The sequence below is a fragment of the Lissotriton vulgaris genome, chromosome 11 (genome assembly GCF_964263255.1).
Source record: "Lissotriton vulgaris chromosome 11, aLisVul1.2, whole genome shotgun sequence".
Classification (NCBI taxonomy): Eukaryota; Metazoa; Chordata; class Amphibia; order Caudata; family Salamandridae; genus Lissotriton; species Lissotriton vulgaris.
In genome coordinates, this window is record NC_141699.1 from 602,506,342 (window position 1) to 602,530,854 (window position 24,513).

The following is a 24,513-nucleotide window of genomic DNA, read 5'->3' on the forward strand; positions in this document are numbered from 1 at the left end:
CCATATTTTGCAAGTCACTAATAGGTTAGCGACTCATAAAATATGGTTTGTACATGAGGCTGACCTATTTTGCAGTTGCAAACGGGCCAAATTCCCTTTCCCGACTGCAAAAAATGGTCATACATCTGCCCCCGTATGTTTTGGCGCTAGTGGATATTTTTATGAGATTGGCAAAGGTTGCATGTACCAGTTAAATAAAACACCAGGCATGGGAATAACATTTCTCAATGACTATTTTCAAAGAAAAGGGTCATACACTTCACTCTTTTTTTTTAACAAAAACACTTATTTTTGTAAATAAAAATCCAACAAAAAACAACTGTAATTAGGGCATAGAATAGCATCATAGGCAAATAAAAACGGCACACATCTGTGCAGTAGCAGTAACATGGAGAACCATGTTAAAAAGAAAACACAACATTATTGTTTTAATAGGCCCCTTATCTTTTCAAACCTTTTGGAACTCTACCTTTCCTCGTTAAAAAACATTTTGAGAGCCATACCCCAGAACATAATACCTTTCATATACCTAACATTAAGGTGGGCACTACCCCATGTCCTTGCAATCTCGCTCCTTGCCACCAACAGTCCCAAATCCCAGCACAGCTTAACGTAACACGAATGACAGTAACATGACCTTCGCTTCATGTGATATGTGGCTAAAAGCCACTTAAGACAAATATTCACTTCCCAGAGAGCATGCAATTTGGAGCACGACCACAGAATATGGAGACAATCCAACACCTCGTTGTGACTGTGTTTGCACAGATTTGGGTCAAAGATGCCAAATTTCACCAGATGTACCTTAGTAAAATACATGCGGTAGCATATTGATGTTACGCACACTAGGATCCTCGTGGTTCTGGACGGACTCTGAACAGGAAGTATGTAATATGCGGGGAGGCCTTAGGAAGTGGTTAATGAGAAGTATGATAAAAGGCGCAGTGTGTGACTGTATGCTGAGAAATGAAGTAATGCTTAACAGCAGCTCCTGTGTGGCATGATTCATCTGCCTGTGCCAGGGCTGGGGAAGACGCTAACACGCTATGCAGTATTTTACTATAAATTTCTTTGGCATCTCCCTCAGGTACTGTAAACGTTCTTCCCAATCAATATCATGTACAATCTCCACATTAGATTCTCTGGAATATGCCTCCTTTTCACGCATACCTTCACTCTGCATGCAATTACAACATATTCGTTACAATGACTGCGTTGTAACAACGTATACCATTACCCCTTTAGTCAAAACAACAACTTGCGGAGGGGGATGCTGGATGCTGGAATAGTATAATTTACTATTCCAACACCAGTCAGTGCAAACAGTAGGGAAGGTGTTGGATTTTAAATCCAACACCTTCTCCCCCCTCCGCAAGTTGTTGTTTCGACTTGCGGGATAATTGTATGCATCGTTTTAATGTGGTCGTTGTAGCGACATGTTGTGTGTCGATTTAGATGCCTGTACATAGGTTTACTGCATCATGTCCTTATATAGGCAGAACTCACATTGCCCTTATTTAGGCATCAGCCATGCTATCCAAATACAGGCATGGTCACCTACATCCGTCCATCCCACGTCACAACGAGTTCTTAGAAACCAGACCCTAAAGCCATTGGGACATTCCGAGCTTGGATTATTGATTTCTCTAAGAACTCATTTATTATGCATGAACAACTATTCCTTAGGGGTTCATTCATGACGACTTCCTCTGCCTGACTTTACGAAAATGCTAGCATTCCTAAGCACCTTCCAGGTATAAATATACCTTCACTTACCATGGCAAACCACGGCTCGGCTACACAGCTCGATAGGGCTCGCCACTGCAAGTTCGAAAGGAATTCAAGTCTCCGCATGATGCACTGACCGGACGCTGTCCTCCCTGCTCACCGAGATTCCAGCTTCCAGTGTTCTGACTCCCTTTGTAGGGTGTTGGAGTTTGAGATCCGAAAAGAGATTCCCATCTCTCTCATTCTAAGGTATAGAGCAGACTAAAACCTAGAGGGACTCTTGGCATACAAACTTAGCATACAAACTATAGCTTACCATACTATAGAAAACAGCACCTACTTTTGACCTTGTACTACACTTAGGTTAGGTACACTGGGGTAGAACTAGTTATCGAACGCATCGTATAAGTATTCACATTTTAGCCTGTTATTTATGTATATGTATATGAATATAGGTCATAGCTAATAGACAATGATATTACAGTACTATTTCTTCTTACTGCTCACGCTGTACATTTTTTATCTTGCATTCTGTCTAACAATTGTGACAGCTCATATCTCTTGCATGAGAAATTGGACTGTTCAATAAATCCTTTTATTGAAACGCTCGTCTATTCTTTTGGTGCAATTCTGCAGAAACTAAGCATGCACGATTGACTGAGTGAAACTGTTATCTATTGTTTCCACGATTCTGAGACATGTTCCGATTTTAAAGGGAAACAAAGTTGTCATGTTTATGCGGTTGTCAGAAACGAATCCCTTCTTCTTTATTCGAGAAGTTTCTAGTGACCTCTGAGAGGAGGTGTAACCTCAGGAATAGGGATAATTTGAAAAAGCCTGACAGGTATCAGGATACTGATACACGTTCCTATCGTACCTTTCAGATACCGTCACAGACATACGAAAGAAGAGGGCGGTCAGAACACAAAGAAGAAAGTGTAAAGTCCAAAGACGTTCAACGTGTTTAGAAAAATACATCAAAACCTCAATTCTCCAAAAAGAAGGTAGCAGGTCTGAAGATCAGACATGCCGAGAATTTTGAGAACACAACTCAAGAATGGAGAATGGGCTCAGACAATGTTCGACAGTGCAGCAGAAGTATAAATAGCTCCCCAGAACCTGAAGGAACTTCTGGAGACAGTGGACTTGAATGAGTACATACAAGTAGAGACTGTGGACACCAGGGTTAGTTCTCCACAAACATTATATGAAATAACTCTCTGGATGGAGGGAGAGATACCAAGAAAAATGAAAGCACTCTTTTGGGAGAGACTTTCAAAGGGTTATGATATACTTCTCTAGCAGAACAGGACTGGCCACCACAATTTGTCAGGAAGTGCCCACATGGCGAAGACATCATTATACCAGCCTTCTCCAACCATGTTCCAATACATTTAAAATATACTTATGCCAGGAAATGGGCAGTTGCCCAAGCCCCAGCATTATACAAAATCATGTAGGATGGTATGAGGACTCACCTCACCACAAGATCCAGTTAAAAACTCAACCTAACTACACAAAGGCAGTATCCAATTAAGCAAGAAGTTAAAAAACAGGTCAGGGAGATCTTAGATCAACTTGAATACCAAGGGGTGATTGAAACATGCACCTCCTTAATGAACAATCCTTTGTTTGCTGCATCCAAACCAGATAATACATATCGTCTAGTTTTGGACTACAGACATTTGAAATCTTGTTCTAAATCATTTGCAGTGCCAAATGCACATAGTAAAGCATTAATGAATAACATTGTGCGTGAAAAATATAAAACCACATTAGACATTTCTAACGGTTTCTTTTGTCAAAACATAGCACTTGAAAATAGGTATTTGACAGCTTTCTCAATGTTGGGGACATAACGTCACTTCTGTCAACTCCCACAAGGGTTCAAGAACAGCCCGGGAATATTCTCAGCAAGAGTAACAGACTTACTACAAATTCATGACGACGAGGCATTGTCATATGTCGATGATATCTATCTGACAGATGATGACCTGGATAGGCACTTGAACAGGGTGAGTACGAATATATTGAGCTTCGCCTATGAGGGTTACAAATTAAATTTTAAAAAATCAAGAATTGCCCACCTCAATGTCCTTTTCCTAGGATATGAGCTTTCAAGTGAAGGTAAAAGCCTGGCAGTTAACTTTTTAGAAAAGTGTGCACTGTTCCAACCACCAAAAACGTTGAAAAATTTACAGTTGATTCTTGGTTTCCTGAATTTTGGAAGAAATGACATTCTATATGACGCAAAAAGGATTAAACCTCTCAACGAATTATTCAAACCCAATTTCCAAATCAAAAATTGGACACAGGAACACAAAGATATCCTGCGATCACTTCAAGCTGACATGTTAGCAACAAATTACTTACAAACACTATTAAACGTACGCAATTTAGTGATCCGAATAATTCCAGGGCAATGCGGATTCACTTATTTAACTTTTAATGAAGGTGAAAAAGTACCAATTGCATACAAATCACATTTGTATACACAATCGGAAATGCGCTTTACATCAAGAGAAAAAATTCTGACAGCAGTTCAAACCGCTGTAGCAAAAGAAAGGGCTCTAGCTCAGGGGAAACGCATAATTGTCGTGACTCCGGTACCAGACTTAGAGGCAGTTGCAAAAGCGAGCATTCTGAATGCAAAAGCATTACATCCAAGATGGATACAATGATTTAATTCTCTTGCTGCAACAGATGTTGAATATGTTTTTGATCCTTATTTAAAAACACAAGCATTCCTGCAATATGAACGCGAATGCCCTCTGCCTACTGAGATTCTCCCTCTACGAATTTATAATTTAGACTGACGGATCAGCACAACCCGCAAAGGCAGGTAAGCAAGCTTACAGTGCAGCATGCGCGATCGTTAAAGGTCGTATGCGTGATGGTAAATTCCAACCTATGGTCCCAAAAACACAATCTCTAGGAGATTGTACAGCTCAGCGAGCTGAACTACAAGCATTCAAATTTGCACTTGAAAATATGGATTGCGTAATTCCCCACACTTATAGTGTGCAATTCTTTTTACTGTGTTTAATCATATAATTAATATTTACAGAATGGGCTTCAAAATGGTTTCAAAGATGCAAAAGGAGGTACAATCAAGCATAAAACGCTTTGGGAAAAAGTAGTTCAGTTGCGAAACGGACTACAAAACACTCACATGATGCACACGCTGAGTCATCAACGTGATGGCATTCATGTTGCAGGGAATTCATTGGCTGATGAAGCCGCGAAGGGGGCTGTGCAAACGGCTTCCGTAGCTGCGATCACTCGTTCAAAAAGGAGAATAGACAGTGAGATATTATTGGCTGTCAATGCTCCAAGCAAAAGCAGCGGTGCAGCGTTACCTAAGACATTTCCACTCATATATAACTGATGCGAACAACTTCCGTTTGCTCGAATTCCTGGAGTGGGGAATAGGGTAATTCCAAACATGAAATGTAGATTAGGACTAATCCTAGCAGCACATGAAGGGATAGCCTCTGCCCATGCAGGTGTTTCTGCCACAGTATCATTATTAAAACAGAGATATTGGTGACCCGGCATTAGGAAACAGACTAAAAACTATGTTTTGGAAAGTGAAATTTGCCAGAACATGAAAGTCTCTACAGTGAAACATCATGCGCAGACGCCCCTGTTAATGTCAAATAAATTATTAGCGTGTGTTTACCTGGATCACTGCGGTCCCTTGCAAAGGGATAGTAACTATAAATATATCATGGTCGCAGTGGATTCGTGTTCAAGGTTCCCGTGGATGTGGCCTCAGCGCTTGGCTGACGCTCAAACTGTTATTAAAGATTTGCGAGTCTTTATCAGCACATACGCAATCAGCACTGTACACTCTGACTAGGGTCCTGCGTTTAGCTCTCAAGCTTACAAAGAAGCCATGGCCAGTTTGGGCGTAGCATTGCAGTATTGCGCTCCATTACATGCTGAGGGAAATTCTGTTGTAGAAAGGATAAATCAGAACATAAAGCAATCTATAACAGCTAGGGTATTAGGTTTGGGTGATGGGGGGTCAAACATCTTCATGGGATCCAACGCTCATTAAACAATTTGCCAAGAAGTTCTCTAGGGGGTGTCACTCCATACAAGGTCCTATTTGGGACAAGAACGTGGGTACGAGATCTTGAATGTATAGACACAGTGGTGGAGAATAAACCTTTTGATATTAAAGATCGTTTGACTTTTTTTTACAGGACTTAAATAAACTAAGATCGAAACAAACCATTGTGTTCTTGAAGCCAACCACCTCTGGGGAAAAAGCAGCCGTCCCAGCAAGGACTGTCTGGATCCCAAAGCTTGGGGATCTAGTCAGAGAGAAGATGGTGGACAAGAAGGAATTTGGGCCTTCTTACAGACAACCAGTACCTGTCTTAGCCATCCACGGATCAAGAACAGTACTTCTGCCGCCCCTTGCTGGAAAAAAGGAGAAAAGATTTGTGTCCATCGACCTCATTAACCATACTATGTGGCCGACACTAAACAGTAGGCAATGTGGACTACGACCAAGTAGCAGACGCACTACTCTAGCTACTATCCAAGAGGTTCAAACTGAAAGACTCCTCACCTTCGAAGAGTCAGAAGTGAGAAATGAAGGACTAAGCAACAATGCTATGAAATTTATTCCTCTTGAAACCCAAATATCAGTTAATCCTGATACACCTGTCTACACCAACGTAACACATGATCAACTGGTTACAGAGATTTCAACGAATCCTGATGCAATTCCAACCATTGACAGAACTGCCTCTGGCTATTTCATTAACTTTGATACGTTTTCTGAGGATCCCAGCGACCCTGAAACTACTCCAGCACAAAGAACTTTCAAAGAAGAAGCAACAGACTTTTTTTCAAGTTCTGAAAAAGACTGATCTGGTTTCACCATGGATTGAACTGTGGATTGTTTCTGGAATATTTTTCTTTCTGCTTTTGCTAGCTTTAGTAATGACTATGGGTATGCTGATATATGGAAGATGTATTCGAATGGACACAGCAAGTAAAAAAGTGAACTTACTTCTGAAACCACACAAATCATCCCATCGTGAAGCAAGAGACTTGTCTACAGTGAACATCAAAGCCGTTCCTATACAAGATGGTATAGTTTGGGACAAAACTGAATATGACATATTCGGCCCGAATGAATTTTTGAAGATTCCACACTTATTTAAATTTTCATTAAGTGACTTATTACCTCTAGTACCTTTTCTGATGATTGGGACTTCGAGACTGTAAATAACATAATGTCTGATCTAGAAAAATCAGCTGCATTCTCTACTCATGATTATTTAGAGGGTTCATCAGACTATGAACAGCTTTATTGTTATAAACACTATGGTCATCATTTTTGCGTAAATCTGCAACACCTAGAAATGTATTTATGTATAACCAATGGGAACATTGTCCTACACCACCAAAGGGTAACTCAAAAACGTTTGCAATGAAGTTTCCATATATTTTAGGGTCCACCATATCCGAGCCAGAAAGATTTTATTTAAAAAATGTGAACAAAACAGGAACGAAAAATATGCTAAACAATACAAAACAGATTTATTCTGCAGCCTTTATTACCTAACTGTCTAGACAGGGTTTTGACTTTGTAAAGACGCAATTGACACAAAATCTGTCTCGGGTACAAAAGATTGGCAAGTGCAGGGAATAGAAGCTTTGTTTAGAGCCGGTATCATCCCACAGCAAATAATGTTTTTGAATGACACTGTCCAACAAACGTCTTGCCTTGGATTAGCCAAGATCAAAGACATGAACACTCTGTTCATACGTAGACCTGCAAGTAATAGCACTACAAAGGGGGAGGTCGACGTACATACTATTTTTCATCACAACAGATCAGAAAAAATGGTTGCTCAGGCCCATAGACACAAACAACTGTCTAGAATGATTCCTGAACAAAACACAGGGTTTCACTATCAATAGACCAGACCCACGCTATGTTAAAAGACAGCATCCAGGGGTAGTAACAACATACAGTTACAGTGTAGGAAAATTATGCCTTGATTGGCTGCAGAAATCTACACTAGAGGATGTGAAACTTCACTTATCTTTACCTAAAGAAGGCGCAGATCTTAGGGATTTCTTGCTAGGTCCAAGAAAACCGCATCAAAAACGTTTCATATATGCCGGTATCTACGCTGCTTATAATGAAATATGGAAGATTACCACGGCAGAAACTGTAGAAAGAATACAAGAAATTGATTGTATTAATTTAGAGAAATCTCTCCCTATAGTCGTCAATGGCGTAATGCCTCTGTCATCCAGGGTATATTCATTGGTCAACATTGTATCCTCTGCCATAGACATTATGGAACAAGATTTGGTCATGCTGCGACAAGGCCAGTCTCAACTACGTTCTATTTTGCTATTAGGCTGGACGCTACAAAACCTGAGGCAGGCCATGTGCCTTGGCGTTTAATCAACACAACGTCACTGTTTTCAGAATTCAATCTCACTGATAAACAGAGGGGAGCAAAGTATACAGTGCTGAGTATTGAAAAACTGTAAAAATTGCCATTTGCTGTAGCAGAAAAAACAGCTACTGAATGGATCATTCCTGGCAAAATAACTCTGCCTGTTACTGACGAAGCAGACATTTATATGATACCAAATACATATGTTTTCAGGCCTATAGTCTTCTTTGAACTACTAAAGAAAGACACCAGCAGAAATCCACAGAATGGTCGCACGCTCCATTCTGTGTGTCAAGCCAGTCTCAGTCAGCTGCAACGTGCAGAGCAAACGCAAGGCTTCCAAGAAATGACATGCCAGCTTTCAGCTTTTAGCTTGCTATTGCTAAACATCATATCTCCAGTAAAAGATGTCGACATGACCTGCCCTAGCTGGTCAAGTACGTGCCAAAATCCACGTACACTAGAAATGCAGATTTCACCTTTAGGGAAAAACCCAAATCTGCTCTTGTAGATGACACGTGGGTAACAATGTTAGGGTGTAGGCACACTTCGAGCCTTAAAAGGGTACCACACCATATGTGCACTTCACTGATTGGTCTAGCAGGTCATAGCCTGATCCAGATTACGTATGCTATGATGCCCATCCTGTGAGGGCTTATACCTATAAAATGTCTCTGCACTGTCATACCAATTGGGCACTCAGTGAGCTTTGCTGAGGTCTCCGTGTGCACGTATATTGCATTGTGATTACTTTCTAATTGGGTTCCCAATAAATCTTGCATACTCAAACATGCTGAGAGCGAATTGTTTATTTTACTGTTGTCATTGATCTTTTTATTCTTGCAGTTAAACACTGAGCTTCAACATTTGGTGAAGAGAATGCGGACTCATTACAGCTGACTGGCTACACCGACAGAGTACTGGTGATCGGACCGTTTCGGCACCCATCTGAGGGCGGGGATTTGAGGTGATAACGTTCTGTTTGTTTATCTCTCCCCGGCCTGGTTGGTTGCTGGAGGGGGTCGGATCCGGTGGATGATCCGTGTGTGGCCTCTCTGCTGTCTTTGGTGTTGTCCTGCTCCTTTTCGCTCTCGGCACGCTTGTGTTGTGTTTCTGCTCCTGACTCTTCTTATTCTTGCCTCTCTATGTCTGACGAGCTGTGCCTGTGTCCTGGGGATATTTACAAGGCTTGTTCAGACTCCATATCTTTCGTGGTTCCTTTTCTGATCACTTTCTTCATTCTGCTGTTTCTGGCTCTGATGGTTTACGTGTGTTTTTGTCACCACACGGCCCGGGAGGTAGCTCCCGTCTAGCTCTCTTTCCTTTTCTCCAGCCCTCGGTGCTGTTGACCTTTCTTACGTTCTGTGCCACGGGCGTGTGTTCACCCCTGTCATTGCTGCCTGAAGTCCACTGCCTCTTCTCACATACATTTTTTTTTATCCTATAGGGTCTGGCCTTGGTCCCCTGCGTTCCCTGGCTGGCTGGTGACGGCAAGCTTCTGCAGGATTCCTGGCCGGCAGTAACTCTTTGGTGATTTCGTTTCAGTGGGCCCTTGGCCAGCCATTGAGGGCGAAGGTCTGCAACCCCCACCCCCGCCACAGAGAGTCACCGGCAGCTGGGATGCGGGATACCATCGCCAGACCATTCCCATCGGGTGCAGTGGACGTCGGTATACTCTAACAGACTGGACGAAGCCCGGTGAGTACATCTGGGAGGGGATTTTTAACTCTCCGGTATTGGGTTGTAGCAGTTGGCCCCTCATTGTGAGCTGTGGCAGTTTGTGCTCCCCTGTGGGTGGTAGCAGGTAGCTCGCCGTTTTAGGGCGTGGCAGTTTCGCTCCCCAGATTGGCACATAGTGTTTGTGCCTGTTAAGTATCGCGATACGAGTGGCCAGGTTGGCTACTAGATTTAGTTTCTACTGTGTATTTGATTGATCGTGATTTTATTTGTTCTCATGAGCTCTGGCCTGGGTCCAGCACCATTGCCCACGCGCAGCTGGCCTAATATTTTGGCATTTATGAGGAACGCCCCGGGCGCTCCTGGCTCTTTGGCTGACGCCCGTCACCTGGCCTGGGTTCCGCCTCCACCCTCCCCCTGGAGACGTCCACCTAGGGCCCAGAGTGGTTCTAGGTTCGTGCCTAGGGGATATCCTCGGCACGAAGAGGGGGGTGTGACACCTAGTACAACAGTGTTTCTTTTCTCAATCATTATAGGTTTCATTGCATTTTTTTATTGTGTACTTGTGATGTGCTTGGCCTATGTAGTGGCCAAATATTGCTAGGAAGGTGGAGTATTTTTGCCTAGGGCTAGGTTCTAGGTTACCTTTGCCGGCTTATTCATTTAAACTGTATACTAGAATGTTACTGAAGGAGATCTGGTAGAAAACCTCCATCTCACACACCCAGTTACCAACGTTGCCAAATAAGTACTCCCGCCCACAATACCCCCTGGCCTCTGGAAGGGACAGGCTGGAAAGACCGATTAAAGTGCACCTCCATAAAAATTGAAAATTTAATAACATTTTTAATATTCCCCTCACTTCTTTGGGATTACGTACAGCAGACCCACACACATTCTCTGCACAGAAAGTTCTTTCTACAGCGCTGCTGCGTAGGATCCCCGTATTTGTCCTAGATGTTTTATGTGATTGACTGAACTGAACGAAACAATTCACCACTATCGCTCTATTGTTGAATGCCAGCACCCTGTGGCACAGCTTCAGACAGGGTCTGTTTTCCTACCTTACCTGTTTTCACAGGCCGTCAAGGCCCAAATAAACAAACTAGGATCTGGCTTCTTTTCTCCCTTCTGAAAATGCTTTGGTGAATTGGCATACATGACCTGTTGGGGTGATTGATGTATGGCTTTCTTGTTGCCCTCTTGCAAATACTGTGCGGCTGAAATATAAGTGAAGTATTTCTGTCAACCTATTGTGTCACATGTTACTCTATTGAAGTCCACCCTGCAACCCATCTGTCTGGTATACTTGAACAGTTATTTGTAGAGCGTTTAGGACTAGCTGCTACACACGACTCAACCATGGGAAACCTCAATAGTAAAAAGAATTTAAATACGGCTCAGCCAGCCCCACCCAAGAACTCACCTGCATATAATGTAGCTATAAAGAGAGGCTTAAGCTCAATTATGTACACACATAAGTGGCATGATCTGACATCTAAAAACAAGGATCTCCAATTCCCATGTAATGGCACATATGACCTTTGTACACAGAGGATTGAAAGATAAGGTTGCGAGACCGGAATTGGAGTCTATCCAAGACCTGGATACGCTGAAGCTAATAAGAGGGATAGCGGTCAAAGCCGCTTCAGAATACAACGAGAAAAAACGCAGCATTCTCAAACAATGTGTTAAAAAACAGGTTAAAATACCTAAGCTAATAGACAGACCGTGGCAGCAATTATTTGAGGATGAATCACAGGATGACTCATTCAGCAAACAACAATGGCACTCGCTAATATGGGATGCATTTACATATGTCCAGCACACAGAACACAATATTTCCACACTAGAGCAGTGTTTAACAGAAACAGAGTCAGCTCCAGAGAACAAAAGAAGAGGTCGTTTTGGGGGAATGGTGGGAGGAGCTTCGGCGTCAAATCCAAATTCACCAAAACTGATGTTAAAAAGTGATTCTTTAAATTGTCAAGCGCTACTACAGCGGCTCGTGGAGGGCTCACTAACTGTGGACTCCTTTATACAAACACAGCATAGGAGGTATTTAGAGAAAACACTGTCCTTAGCACGAGCAGAGTTAATGAACAAAGCACCCCAGGCCCATTTAGCATATGCAAAGCAAGCTGACGCCCAGACAACCACAGGTAGTTGTGCCCAACTTCCAGAAAAATATGATTGGGAGGTAGGGAAGTTCGGATTCACAGACCCAGATTTAATAACATGGGAGGAGTCTAAGTTGCTGGACATGCTTGAATATGCTATAGATAAATTACAACAATGGAAGCAGTTAATACACACATGTGCAGTAATTGACGTAGCTCACTCTCTGGCACACTCCATCTCCACAGCCAACACAACAGGCAACTCCACAACAACAGAGGTCCCATCACTTATCATGCCCCTACGAGAGATACCGCCACCACCTGGCAGCGCGCCAAATGATTTAGCATATGTTTATGTCCCATGGTCAAGGCAAGACATTAGCGCCTTCAGCAGAGACTTCCCCCGTTTAAGAGAGGAACCCCGAAGATGGTACGAAGAGCTTAGCAGAATGACAGCATTGGGAGGTCTACTGTGGCGCGACCTCGACACGCTCTTTAACATCATCATCCCAAAAGATCTGTGGGAAGATTGTAAAAGAACGATTGAGTGGCCAGATGTTGAACCAAAGCGGGGGAACGGAGGGACGCCAGGCCCAGAAGTAGAGGAGTTATACAAAAAAGTAGTGGAACACTTGAAGGAAAAGCTACCGGAAGATAGGGTTGATTGGAGCAAAATTACAAGTACCAAACAGGAGAAAGATGAAAGTGTGAATGCATACTTTGACCGCCTCCTGCAAGTATATAGGCAGAACAGTGGATTGAAAGACCCCATGGGAGATGCAATGCCAGCCCTGGTAACTACGTTTGTACAAGGCCTTGCACCACCCATCAGGACACACCTGCAAACTTCTTTCGTCTGTTGGCAGCAGGAGAAAATTGAAAAAGTGCTATCAGCGGCTAAATACTGCGCAGATTTCCAGGCTAGCGCGCAGGCAATGGAGACAGAAAAATTAAAGAAAGAAAAAGTCAGGTTAATGGTAGCACAAGAACGGTTTTATAGCAATAACAGAGGTAGGGAAAGGAGCAGAGGGGGCGGGGGGCCGAGGCGTAGGAAGACAGCAGACCGGTAGACACCTTCCTTACCCCGCAGATCAACCTCCCTGCCACCCCAAGGAACAGCATGCTTCTATTGCAAGGACCCTAATCATTGGAAAGCAGATTGTCCAATATTAAAGAAAAGAAATGAGGACAGTAGGTACAAACAGAACATCGGGCAAGAGGGCAGACACCAGCACGCCAACTACACTCGGCACACAGAGTACCGAGACAACACGCCACATGAAAATGAGTCCCAGCAGCAATGGGCAGGGGGGGAGGGATGGACTCCAGTAATGAATGACTGGCCCCCACCCCCACCCCCAGCACCATTCTAGGGATGCCTGAAAGTGGGAAACTGCGTGATAATAGCACCAGCAATATTAGTAGATCAATCCGGACCATATGTAGAGGGCGAGGTATTGGGCAGGGTTGTTCCATTTCTAATTGATACAGGGGCTCAAAGATCAATGCTGAAGGCACTAACAACGCCTGAAGCTCCACTTTCTAGGACTACGATAACCACAGTAGGCATGACTGGCCAACCTATTACAGAATACCTTACGGAGCCACTACAGTTTGTAATAGGCGCGATAACAGTGCACCACCAATTTATTCTTAGCAGGTTCTGCCCCGTGAATTTGCTGGGGAGAGATCTGTTATGCAAACTACAATGCACCATACACTGCTCACCAACAGGGGTCTTTTTAGAGAGCAAGGCAAACGGTTTAATGATACAAGCCTTTATGAAATGCACTCATTCCAGCACCGACTGCCAAATACCACTAGAATTACGCAATTGTGTGCCACCGGAGGTCTGGGCAACAAGTGCCAATGACGTAGGGCGGGTATTGAACTACCCACCGGTACAGATAAAACTGAAACCAGGGGCAGTTCTCCCAAGAGTGCCACAATACAAGATCTCAAAAGAAGGGGAGGAGGGCATCGCACCAGTTATAAAAAACCTTCTGAAGCAAGGAATTTTAAGAGAGATTCAATACAGTCAATGTAACACCCCTATACTTCCTGTGAAAAAGGGATCCAAGGGCCCGAACGGGGCCCCTGTCTATCGATTCACTCAGGACCTCAGAGAATTGAACAAAATAGTCTTGCCATCTTTCCCAGTGGTCCCAAACCCAGCGACAATATTATCTAATATACCTGTGTGGGCTACGACTTTCACCGTGATGGATCTTAGCTCCGCCTTCTTCACCATCCCCTTGCACCCTGACAGCCAACACTTCTTCTCCTTCAGTTTTAAACTAAAAAAGATTTTGCTGGACAAGGCTGGTACAGGGCTATACAGAGTCACCATCCATTTTCACACATGCATTAAAAACAGATTTAGACTCCCTGGTACTAAAGGAGGGATCCACACTTATCCAGTATATTGACGATTTGCTATTGGCCTCACCTTCAAAGGAGGCTTGTGTAAAGGACACCATCGCTGTCCTATGCCACTTAGCATTAAAGGGATACAAAGTCTCCCCAAAGAAGTTACAGTTTTGCCTCACCTCTGTGAAATACTTAGGCCATGAGTTAACAGAAGGAACAAGAAAACTGTTGCCAGACAGAATCTCGACAATAACACACTTTCCCAGACCCCGCACTCAGAAGGAAGTTAGAGCTTTCTTAGGAGTTGCAGGATATTGTCGCCATTGGATACCAAACTTCTCTCTCATTGCAAAACCCCTGCAGGCACTGACACACAAAGGCATACCTGACACTGTACCCTGGTCACAAGAATGCGAGGCAGCCTTCAATGCGCTAAAAAGAGAATTGGAAGGAGCACCAGCATTAGGCATACCAGACTATGGAAAAGATTTTCATTTGTTCTGCCACGAGAAGGGGGGGTGCTCAACGGGGGTCTTGGCTCAGAAACATGGAGCTTTCTACCGCCCCGTGGCATACTATTCTGCCACGCTAGACCCAGTGGCTGCAGGGCTCCCACCGTGTCTGAAAGCAGTAGATGCTGCAGCACTCGCCGTGGAACAGTCAGACAACTTAGTGCTAGGACACACACTAATGCTACATGTGCCCCACGCCGTGGACACACTTCTGACATCCACTAAGACACAGCACCTCACAAATGCACGCCTCACCAGGTATGAGTTGGTACTCCTGACACCACACATTATCATCAAGAGGTGTACCACTTTGAACCCTGCATGCTTGCTACCCACGGAGCATGAGCTGGAGGATTTTGATTCAGATGATTCCTTTCATTATTGTGCATTGGCCATAGACAGGCATACTAAGATACGACCAGACCTTAAAGACACACCGCTCCCAGATGCTCAAGGAGATCTATTTGTAGATGGGTCATGTTTAAGGGATGACACAGGAGTACTACAAGCATCCTATGCGGTGGGCACAGCAACTAAATTGTTGGAAGGAGGGAGACTGACAGCAGCAAAAAGTGCACAAGCAGCTGAACTTGTGGCACTCACCAGAGCATGTGCATGGGCTGAAGGGAAGAAAGTAAATATATACACGGACAGTCAGTACGCCTTTGGGGTGGTCCACGATTTTGGCCAGTTATGGTCAATGAGGGGGTTTCTTACATCAGCAGGCCAGCAAATACAGCATGCACAATTGATTTGTGACCTCCTCCAAGCACTGCTATTACCTTGCAAGGTGGCAATAATAAAATGTGCTGCCCACACTTCATCAAAAGACCCCATCTCCAGAGGCAATGCTTTCATTGACCAAAAAGCAAAGAGAATAGCGCTTACAGGCTGCGAGCGAGCTATGGTACAACTAGTAGGCAACAAGACAGACACAGAAGAGGGTAAGGGTTCACTGCATTTTGATCCAATACGTATTCAGAGGGAGTCCGCTGACAATGAAAGAGAGGAGTGGAAGCAACAGGGATGCAAACAAACTGAAGAGGGGCTATGGGTAGGACCTAATGGCAGGATATGCTTGCCTTCAACCATGCTCCCTTCAATGAGTAGGTTGTTCCATGGACCCTCACACGTGGGGCGTGATGGTATGGTCAGGTTATTCTCCCAGTGTTGGTACAACACGAAATTCCGCCAGACAGCAGAAAGGCTGTGCAAGCAGTGTGCTGTCTGTGCGCAGTACAACACTAGAAAAGGTATCCCAACTGCGCCTGGCCACTTCCCAACCCCCATGGACCATTTGAAAGCCTTCAGCTTGATTTTATAGACATGCCCCCCACCCAGTCATATAGATTTGTTTTGGTAATCGTTTGTATGTTTAGCAAATGGATAGAGGCCTACCCCACCAAACATTGTGATGCCCAGAGCATGGCAAAGTGTCTACTTAAGGAGCTATTGCCAAGATTTGGGGTACCTTCCGTCCTGGCATCCGACAATGGGCCTACATTCATTTCCAACGTCATAAAGGGACTGTGCAAGGGACTGGCCATAAAACAAAGGCTACATTGCGCCTATCACCCGCCGGCAGCAGGGGCTGTCGAACGGAGAAATGGAATTCTGAAAAATAAAATCGCTAAGATCTGTGCGTCAACGTATCTCTCATGGGTAGACGCGCTGCCTCTAGCACTTCTAGCAATGAGATGTTCACCAGACAGAATAACAAAGTTAAGCCCCCACGAAATAATATTTGGCCGACCCATGCAAATACCAGGCCATATGTTAACAGCCCCCCTGTCAGTAATGGACGACTTATTGTTGTGTTACTGTAAATAGTTAACCCATGTCTTACGTTACCTTCACTGCCAGGTGCTGACGTCCCTTCCAGAGCCCACGACGCCACCAGCCCACGACCTAAAAGCTGGTGACCTGGTTTGGGTCAAAGCCCACACACGGAGGAATTGCTTGCAGCCGAGATGGAAGGGGCCCAAACAAGTCATCCTCACGACGGCCACAGGGGTGAAGTGTGACGGCATAGCTTTGTGGATTCATGCGTCACACACGAAGAAAGTAACGGACGGAGAAAGAACGCAACCGATTCAGATAGCAGCCGCTGAGCCCAGCAAAGGATACCACCTTCGCTCCCACAGCAAACAGAAACATGACCAAGGAAGTTAATGATCAACGGACTGCTGGCTAAATGCAATGCTCCTGACAAATAGACTTCGATCTGTGTCAATACAAGCCTGCGGACAACGGTCCAGGATAGAATTAACCATTTTATGCCTGGGAAAAGACATAACTGCAACTCTGACCCTCCTGGTACCGAGGCCGCTACTGCTCAGTGAGCTAATATGTTTGATTTTCAATGACATTTCCTTTCCGGCGGGCCAAGAGCAAATTCCTGAGCAAGAGTTAACAGACCTACGTTTTGACATTCTCAATAGTTCTATTTTTGCGATACAGAGTACTGGTTCTAGCATTATTCAAAACCTTGAACACCATTCATTGTGCCGCTTTTGCAACAGAAATCACTAGTCCTAGACCTGTTTGAGACATTGAAAATTGAGAGAAGAGCAGTGGTTAAATGCTTGACTCTAAGGGTCAGCTAGCATAGCGCCAAGTGGACCAAGAATATATTTAGGGCCTATTCACAAGCCTGAGTGGACCAAGAATAAATTTAGGGCCTATTCACAAGAAGATTGCATAGCATAGGGAAGGGAAAGATTTGTACAGAGTCATGCAGTCCACTGAGAGACACACATGTAATTGGAGAGCAGTGATTCTTGCAATATTGTTACCAGTTCCAGCGGTTATAGTAACAGCAATTATAATAGCATATTCTGCTGAGCTTGAAATACCACAGCTCAATGGAAGGGTGGGGGATGGTAGTGATGGAACTGAGCCAACAAAAACACCAAGAGACTATGAACAAAATATAACAATGAACATTACTGGTGTGGGGGTGGATGTGAATAAAGGGGACCAAGAAGGATTGTGGGATACATACGAGGGGAACCAATATGTGGAAATGTTGAAACTGTATGTGACAATTTTGAATATATCTGACTGCTATGTTTGCACACACCTGCCCACAGACACCACACATAGTTTAAAGTACAACGTCCTGCCATTTTCCAAATATGTAGGCTGTGTCCTTTTGCGAGACATGTTACAAAGTCAACACGGCATGTCTGTGTCAGTATCGATAGGTACACCCTCATCTGAAATACTGACTGCTGATCCCAGCGGTAGCAATGGCTATAGCTATAGCAGAAGGACAACAGACCCCCCTCCCAGACCTAAGAGGATCCCTTGTATGAATATGCAGCCAACTAAGGGAGACTTAGAGATGCTAAAGGGATTTGACAGGGCGTCCAGAAACAAGGAATGGAATGGCAGGGCAGGTTGGGATGACATAGAAACAGGCCACTTGAAAATACCAAGGTTCAGGGTAGGTGAAGTTCCAGCCCCCTCCTGCATCCTCAAGGAAGAAGTAGTAACACCCAAGAGAGTGCCGGTTCTTCCAAAGGGAGCTACCAGAACATGCACCCTTTCAGAACTGCTGTCCAAAGACAATTGGAAGGAGTGCATCTCATTTGGATGTACCTTCGAGGAGGTCGCTCAAGGAGAGCAGGGCCTATTTGATTGCAAGGACAGGATAAACAAGATAAAAGGCATACCACCCATAAAGGCAGTTCCCCAGATTTACATGGGAATGAGCAGCTGTAACCACACAACCAGACTAACTCGAGTTAGGAGTCGTGACGAGCCGTCACCAGGTCTGGTAGGTTACAAAGGCCTTTTCTTTGTTTGTGGTCCATGGGCATACTTCTACCTGCCCCCAGGATGGTATGGAAGTTGCTACTTAGCATCCATCATCCCAAAAATGACCCACTTCACAAAATTAGTGCCAGCAGAAAAACCAAAGATGACACTGGTGAGGGCCAAGAGAACGGCCGCTTGGGTAGACCACGTGTTAACAGGTGTTGGGGCAATGGTTCCAATACTAGGCAATATCTATACTTCAGAATGGATACACCAGTTGTCCAGGATGATTGAAGATCTAGCGGACTCTACTATTGATGCCTTAGGAAATATAACAGAAGAGCTCACCTTGATGAGGGCTGTCGTAATTCAAAACTGGATTGCTCTCGATATGATTCTGGCCAAGGAGGGAGGAGTCTGTTCCGTCCTCCATGAGGCATCTTCCCCAGCATCTTCCCTGGCTCAGAGCCAATGCTGTGTATTTATTCCGGATAACAGTGGGAATATAATAAAAGCCATTAAAAAAATTAAGGATATAAGCGATGAGGCCCACGGGATACACACAGGTAGTCTATGGGAAGAGGTGATGAAATGGTTAACAGGCTGGGGATCATGGATACTTGAGGCAGTTATAATAGTGGTAGCAGCTCTTTTGACACTCTGCCTCCTGATAAGAATATGCCCATCTTGTTGTGCAGCAATTTTCAGGTCCTGTGCCAACTGCATATTCAGGAAAGGTGGTTCACCACACCACACTCATAAGGATGAGGATGAGGATGAGGATGAGGAGCAGGAGATGATAAAGATGAATGACTTCTGATTAACATATGATTTAGTATCAGATTTGGGGATGACGAAGCAGACATTTATATGATACCAAATACATATGTTTTCAGGCCTATAGTCTTCTTTGAACTACTAAAGAAAGACACCAGCAGAAATACACAGAATGGTCGCACGCTCCATTCTGTGTGTCAAGCCAGTCTCAGTCAGCTGCAACGTGCAGAGCAAACGCAAGGCTTCCGAGAAATGACATGCCAGCTTTCAGCTTTTAGCTTGCTACTGCTAAACATCATATCTCCATTAAAAGATGTCGACATGACCTGCCCTAGCTGGTCAAGTACGTGCCAAAATCCACGTACACTAGAAATGCAGATTTCACCTTTAGGGAAAAACCCAAATCTGCTCTTGTAGATGACACGTGGGTAACAATGTTAGGGTGTAGGCACACTTCGAGCCTTAAAATGGTATCACACCATATGTGCACTTCACTGATTGGTCTAGCGGGTCATAGCCTGATCCAGATTATGTATGCTATGATGCCCATCCTGTGAGGGCTTATACCTATAAAATGTCTCTGCACTGTCATACCAATTGGGCACTCAGTGAGCTTTGCTGAGGTCTACGTGTGCACGTATATTGCATTGTGATTACTTTCTAATTGGGTTCCCAATAAATCTTGCATACTCAAACATGCTGAGAGCGAATTGTTTATTTTACTGTTGTCATTGATCTTTTTATTCTTGCAGTTAAACACTGAGCTTCAACTTTCCATTTTCAGTATTGCCTCAAAAATATACCAGCAGGCAAATATGAAAGGTTGGGTAAAGAATACATCAAGACATCCTGGGATTTACCTTACACACAGATGAATTCTGTCTAACGATTGTGACAACTCATATATCTTGCCCAATAAATAAGACTGTTCAATAAATCCTTTTATTGAAACGCCCGTCTATTCTTTCTGTGCAACTCTGCAGAAACTAAGCATGCACGATTGACTGAATGAAACTGTTATCTATTGTTTACACGATTCTGAGACATGTTCCGATTCTAAAGGGAAACAAAGTTGTCATGTTTATGCGGTTGTCAGAAACTAATCCCTTCTTGTTTATTCGAGAAGTTTCTAGTGACCACTGTGTTAGCTGGCACATAAAGTAATTAAGTTTAATGTACTCGATAGGAGCATACTGACCTTAGTCCTATGCTAAAACTATAGTGTATATTATTCCAATGCGCAGAGCCTCTAAGGGAAATAGGAACTACACTACAGACCACGTTGTAATTGTATGTGGGGTGACGGTATCATATTGAGAGCTGTTTACCGATCCTCGTACCAAACCCCATCCTTGCTCCTTTCTCTGAATTTTTATCTGTATGATGGATTGTGTTTGCAGAAAGTCCAGTGGGTGATGAGTAAACATTGGTGCAGTAGTGCTCATACCAACTAAGGATGAGAAAGCCCACACTGTTACAGATTATCTCCTCAACTTCTACATATCGCACGCCATGACTGTGGAATCTGACCTTGAAGGTTTTGATGACGAACTGCAGGCGCCGTGGCTTTCTATAGAGGACTGAGGTCTGTTAGAGGTCCAGTGACAGTCAAGGAGATTTTAGAAGCCTTTGTGCAGTGGTATACTCGAAGGGATTGGGGTTCAAATGCCCCACCAACCACATTTTTCAAGCAGCTATCCAGTAAATTGACTAAGACCATACTGAACAGTCTCTGGGGGGCTAGTGGAGAGGAAGAATTACCGTATGACTTTCGTACAGCTGTGGTGGAGATGATTCACATGAATGGAAACCCAGTGGAAGTGTTCTTCCTATGGGTTGATTCTGCTGTTGAATCTTGAGACCTTGCATAGGTCACGGTGACCCCTTTGATTAGGGCTTACTCTGGTCCATTTGATGCTATGCAGAAATGCAGGTTTTTATTTGCCGCAACTGTGCTGCTACCTGGAATATATGAAAATGGAAAGGGAAGGAATATGTAGGATTCGCAAAATTATTTGCAAATCCTGCATACATAGCATTTTGCTATTCTCAAATTACAATTCTCTAAAAATGGCTATTTGAGAAATGCAAAACCTAAGTTTCATACATATGGCTCCTTGTCTCTACAAAGTTTGCCATGAGGACAAAAGCATCAAATTAAATTATCCTATAATAGAAAACCTCATAGGTATTATCCATCACCTAAGCCACTGGTACAACCATACTCTGGCCAAAAGGGGCCAACCTAGAGAGGGAGAGAGAGATGGAACAGTTCAATATAAAACACAATTGTGAAAATCCTCTCAAATCCACCTTTGCAAACCACACTTAGACAAACTTCAGAATGTCCACTTCTTCTCATCACCCTCTGAACGTCCAGCATAAGCAATCCGCCATGGGGGTAAAAACTCAAAGAAAGACGCTGGATCACTTGCAGCAGTCCCAAGGACAATCCTATAAGTGCATCCTTTGATCAATTTGGTGTGAAAGGATTAAGGAAGCATCTGCCCTGACTAACATTTGTACTCATTGCTAATGAAGAATCATCACCCTCGCTATCAAGCCACCTCCATGCCCATCAGTGCAAATGTCTTCCTCAGACTTTGTAAATCACACAGTTTCACTTGTGTTTCCCTACTGAAATCAGGGCAACCAATATTCCCTAGCCATGAGACATAACATTTTTATTCCACACCACCGCTTCGATAACCTCACTCCGCTCTTTATTATAGCCTTAATATTTCAAGTATTATTACTGAAACTGCCCCGATTAGTAGCTTTGTCATAAGACCACAGACCTTGTTGACCAAGCAAAAAGGCCCCTTTGAGACTGGGAAGTCCAAAAATAACACATGCTGATGGAACTGGTATCATATACAGGTACTCCACTTTCACCTTCAATTAGAAGATGAAGTTGCTAGTTGTCTCTTCACACTGTCATTCAGAAGCCTGGAAATCTACATTTTGAATCCCTCCAGATGTTTGCAAAAGTCTTGCAGATGCACATGTCTAAAGACAGGCAGTGATTTCTTTTGCCTGTACACGGGCGCAGATGACAATTTGATTACACCTCTTACACTGGGATTGAGTACCTTCTCATACTGACAAATTGGTACAACAGGCTACTACGAGAAGGAGACTACGGAATACAGCCCCAAGGAAGTCTTAGGGTGACACTCTTTCTGACGAAATACATGTTGGCTGGCAGAAGAATCTGAATTCAATTAAAACTGAAAATATTGAAGAACATAAAAATCATGGGATTACTTTTATTTGTGTTTATATAAGATTGTGTGTGTGCTAAGAGACCTGTTTTCAGTTAACCTACTTCTTTTACATTGATGTTCTCTTATCGATGGTATGAGGCATGGCTTGCAAATCCTTGAAAGTGGTCATTAACATGGTCTCACTGCATGAACGAGATTCTCCTCTCTCATTTCCACTGTTGTAATACACTGCATAGTCTCCCACAATAGCAGCGAATCTGAGGGCCAACAAATCTGGATTCTTCCCCTTGCCTTGGCCATGATGATGTTTAAACAGTGTCCGTATATATCACAGAAGGTAGCAAACTCATGGGGAGCTCTGTCAGATCTCGAAGTGGATGCATGCACAACTCCTCATGTCAAGACCACTCCCTCCTTTAAAGTGCGGATCAGTGTGCAAATCCCCAGACACATCCCCATACAATGTGGTGGATCATTCTATGGAGTGATGCCTCGCCCTTTGGCAGGCTGTCGGCACAGCAGAAGACTCAGATGGAGACCCACAACAGGTGGCAGAACACCACAGCATTGACAACAAGTACATTTCATCTCCCTGGAGCCTCAAATCACACCATGCACTTTGATGCATGGTATTTATCTGACAGTGCTTTGCAAAGAGCCTGTGGATTCCACCTTGAAACATCCACCTTCAGTAAGGGTAGACTATTCTTCCAAATTGTTTAGGCAAATAAGAGAGCATAAGGTGGTCTACCACTTAAAGAAATTTGGTACCCTTGCTTCACTTTCAACTGTCCTCCAACTCTTACCCCACAGTTAACTGTCCTCCAACTCTTCCCCTGATGTCCACTCCGGCAAAGAGTCTTCCGCCACAACACATAGCTCACGGTGGAGTTGAACAGAATCTCAGCTGCTCCCCTGCATGGCTTTCTCTGACAGTTGCCTCTCCCCACCTACCATGACATGGGTTTGGATAAACTGCTGTTTCTGCAATTACTATAGTCAAACATGCAATGTAACATTGTCAATCAGTTTTGAATTGGATGTTTTGAGGCAAAGGAGATGAAAAGCAGATATTCTGTCCTTTAGCATTCACTTGTGCTGACAACGCGGTAATCCTGTGGATCTCATATATCTCCAGACAGGTAGCCCAACCGAACGGACCTCTATCATTGAATGAATCTGATAGCATAACATCCTATAATAAAAGGGAATTAAAACTTTCATTACACAAAAAAATGGCTGATAACAGATGTGCCAATGACAGTATCAAACAATCAGTGGTCAGATACCTTGCTGTGACACAAACTGAGGGCCTCCAGAGGTGCCTCACATTTACATCTAATACCCAACATAATTTTGTCTTGACACGGCTGAGAATGGGTACAGCTCATGATTTGGTAGCTTTCCCAAAAATGAAACAACGGCCGGAGGCAGCTGTCAAATGTCCGTGCAATGAAAGATCCACCCAAACAACAATACATTTTATCCTTTTCTGTTGTTTTTATACTGGAATCAGGAAACTTAATTTTAAAACTTTGTTTTTAACTTAAGAGTATCAGGAATTATACAGATGCTTTTTTATACCTATGTTCTTTGGAGTACCCTTTTATTAGTTTTAATGTTGCCTCCTTTATATGGAAAGCCATATCCCTTAGAAAACATCGTAATTACCTGCATCACCCCACATCTGATATTGTATGTGACTTCCTGATGGTCCAAATCTTTATCTACTTTGACTGAGGGTTTAGTCCCCCTTTGTGGGACAACCGCTTGGTAGACTAACCATATTGTTCTATTCCGGGTAAGGCACAAGCATGATCTAGTGGGACTCCTGGCTCATAGTGCCGCAGTGGTGGTCTGAGAGTGATGTTCAGGTGGTTTGAAACTTTCTTTTCAACATAGA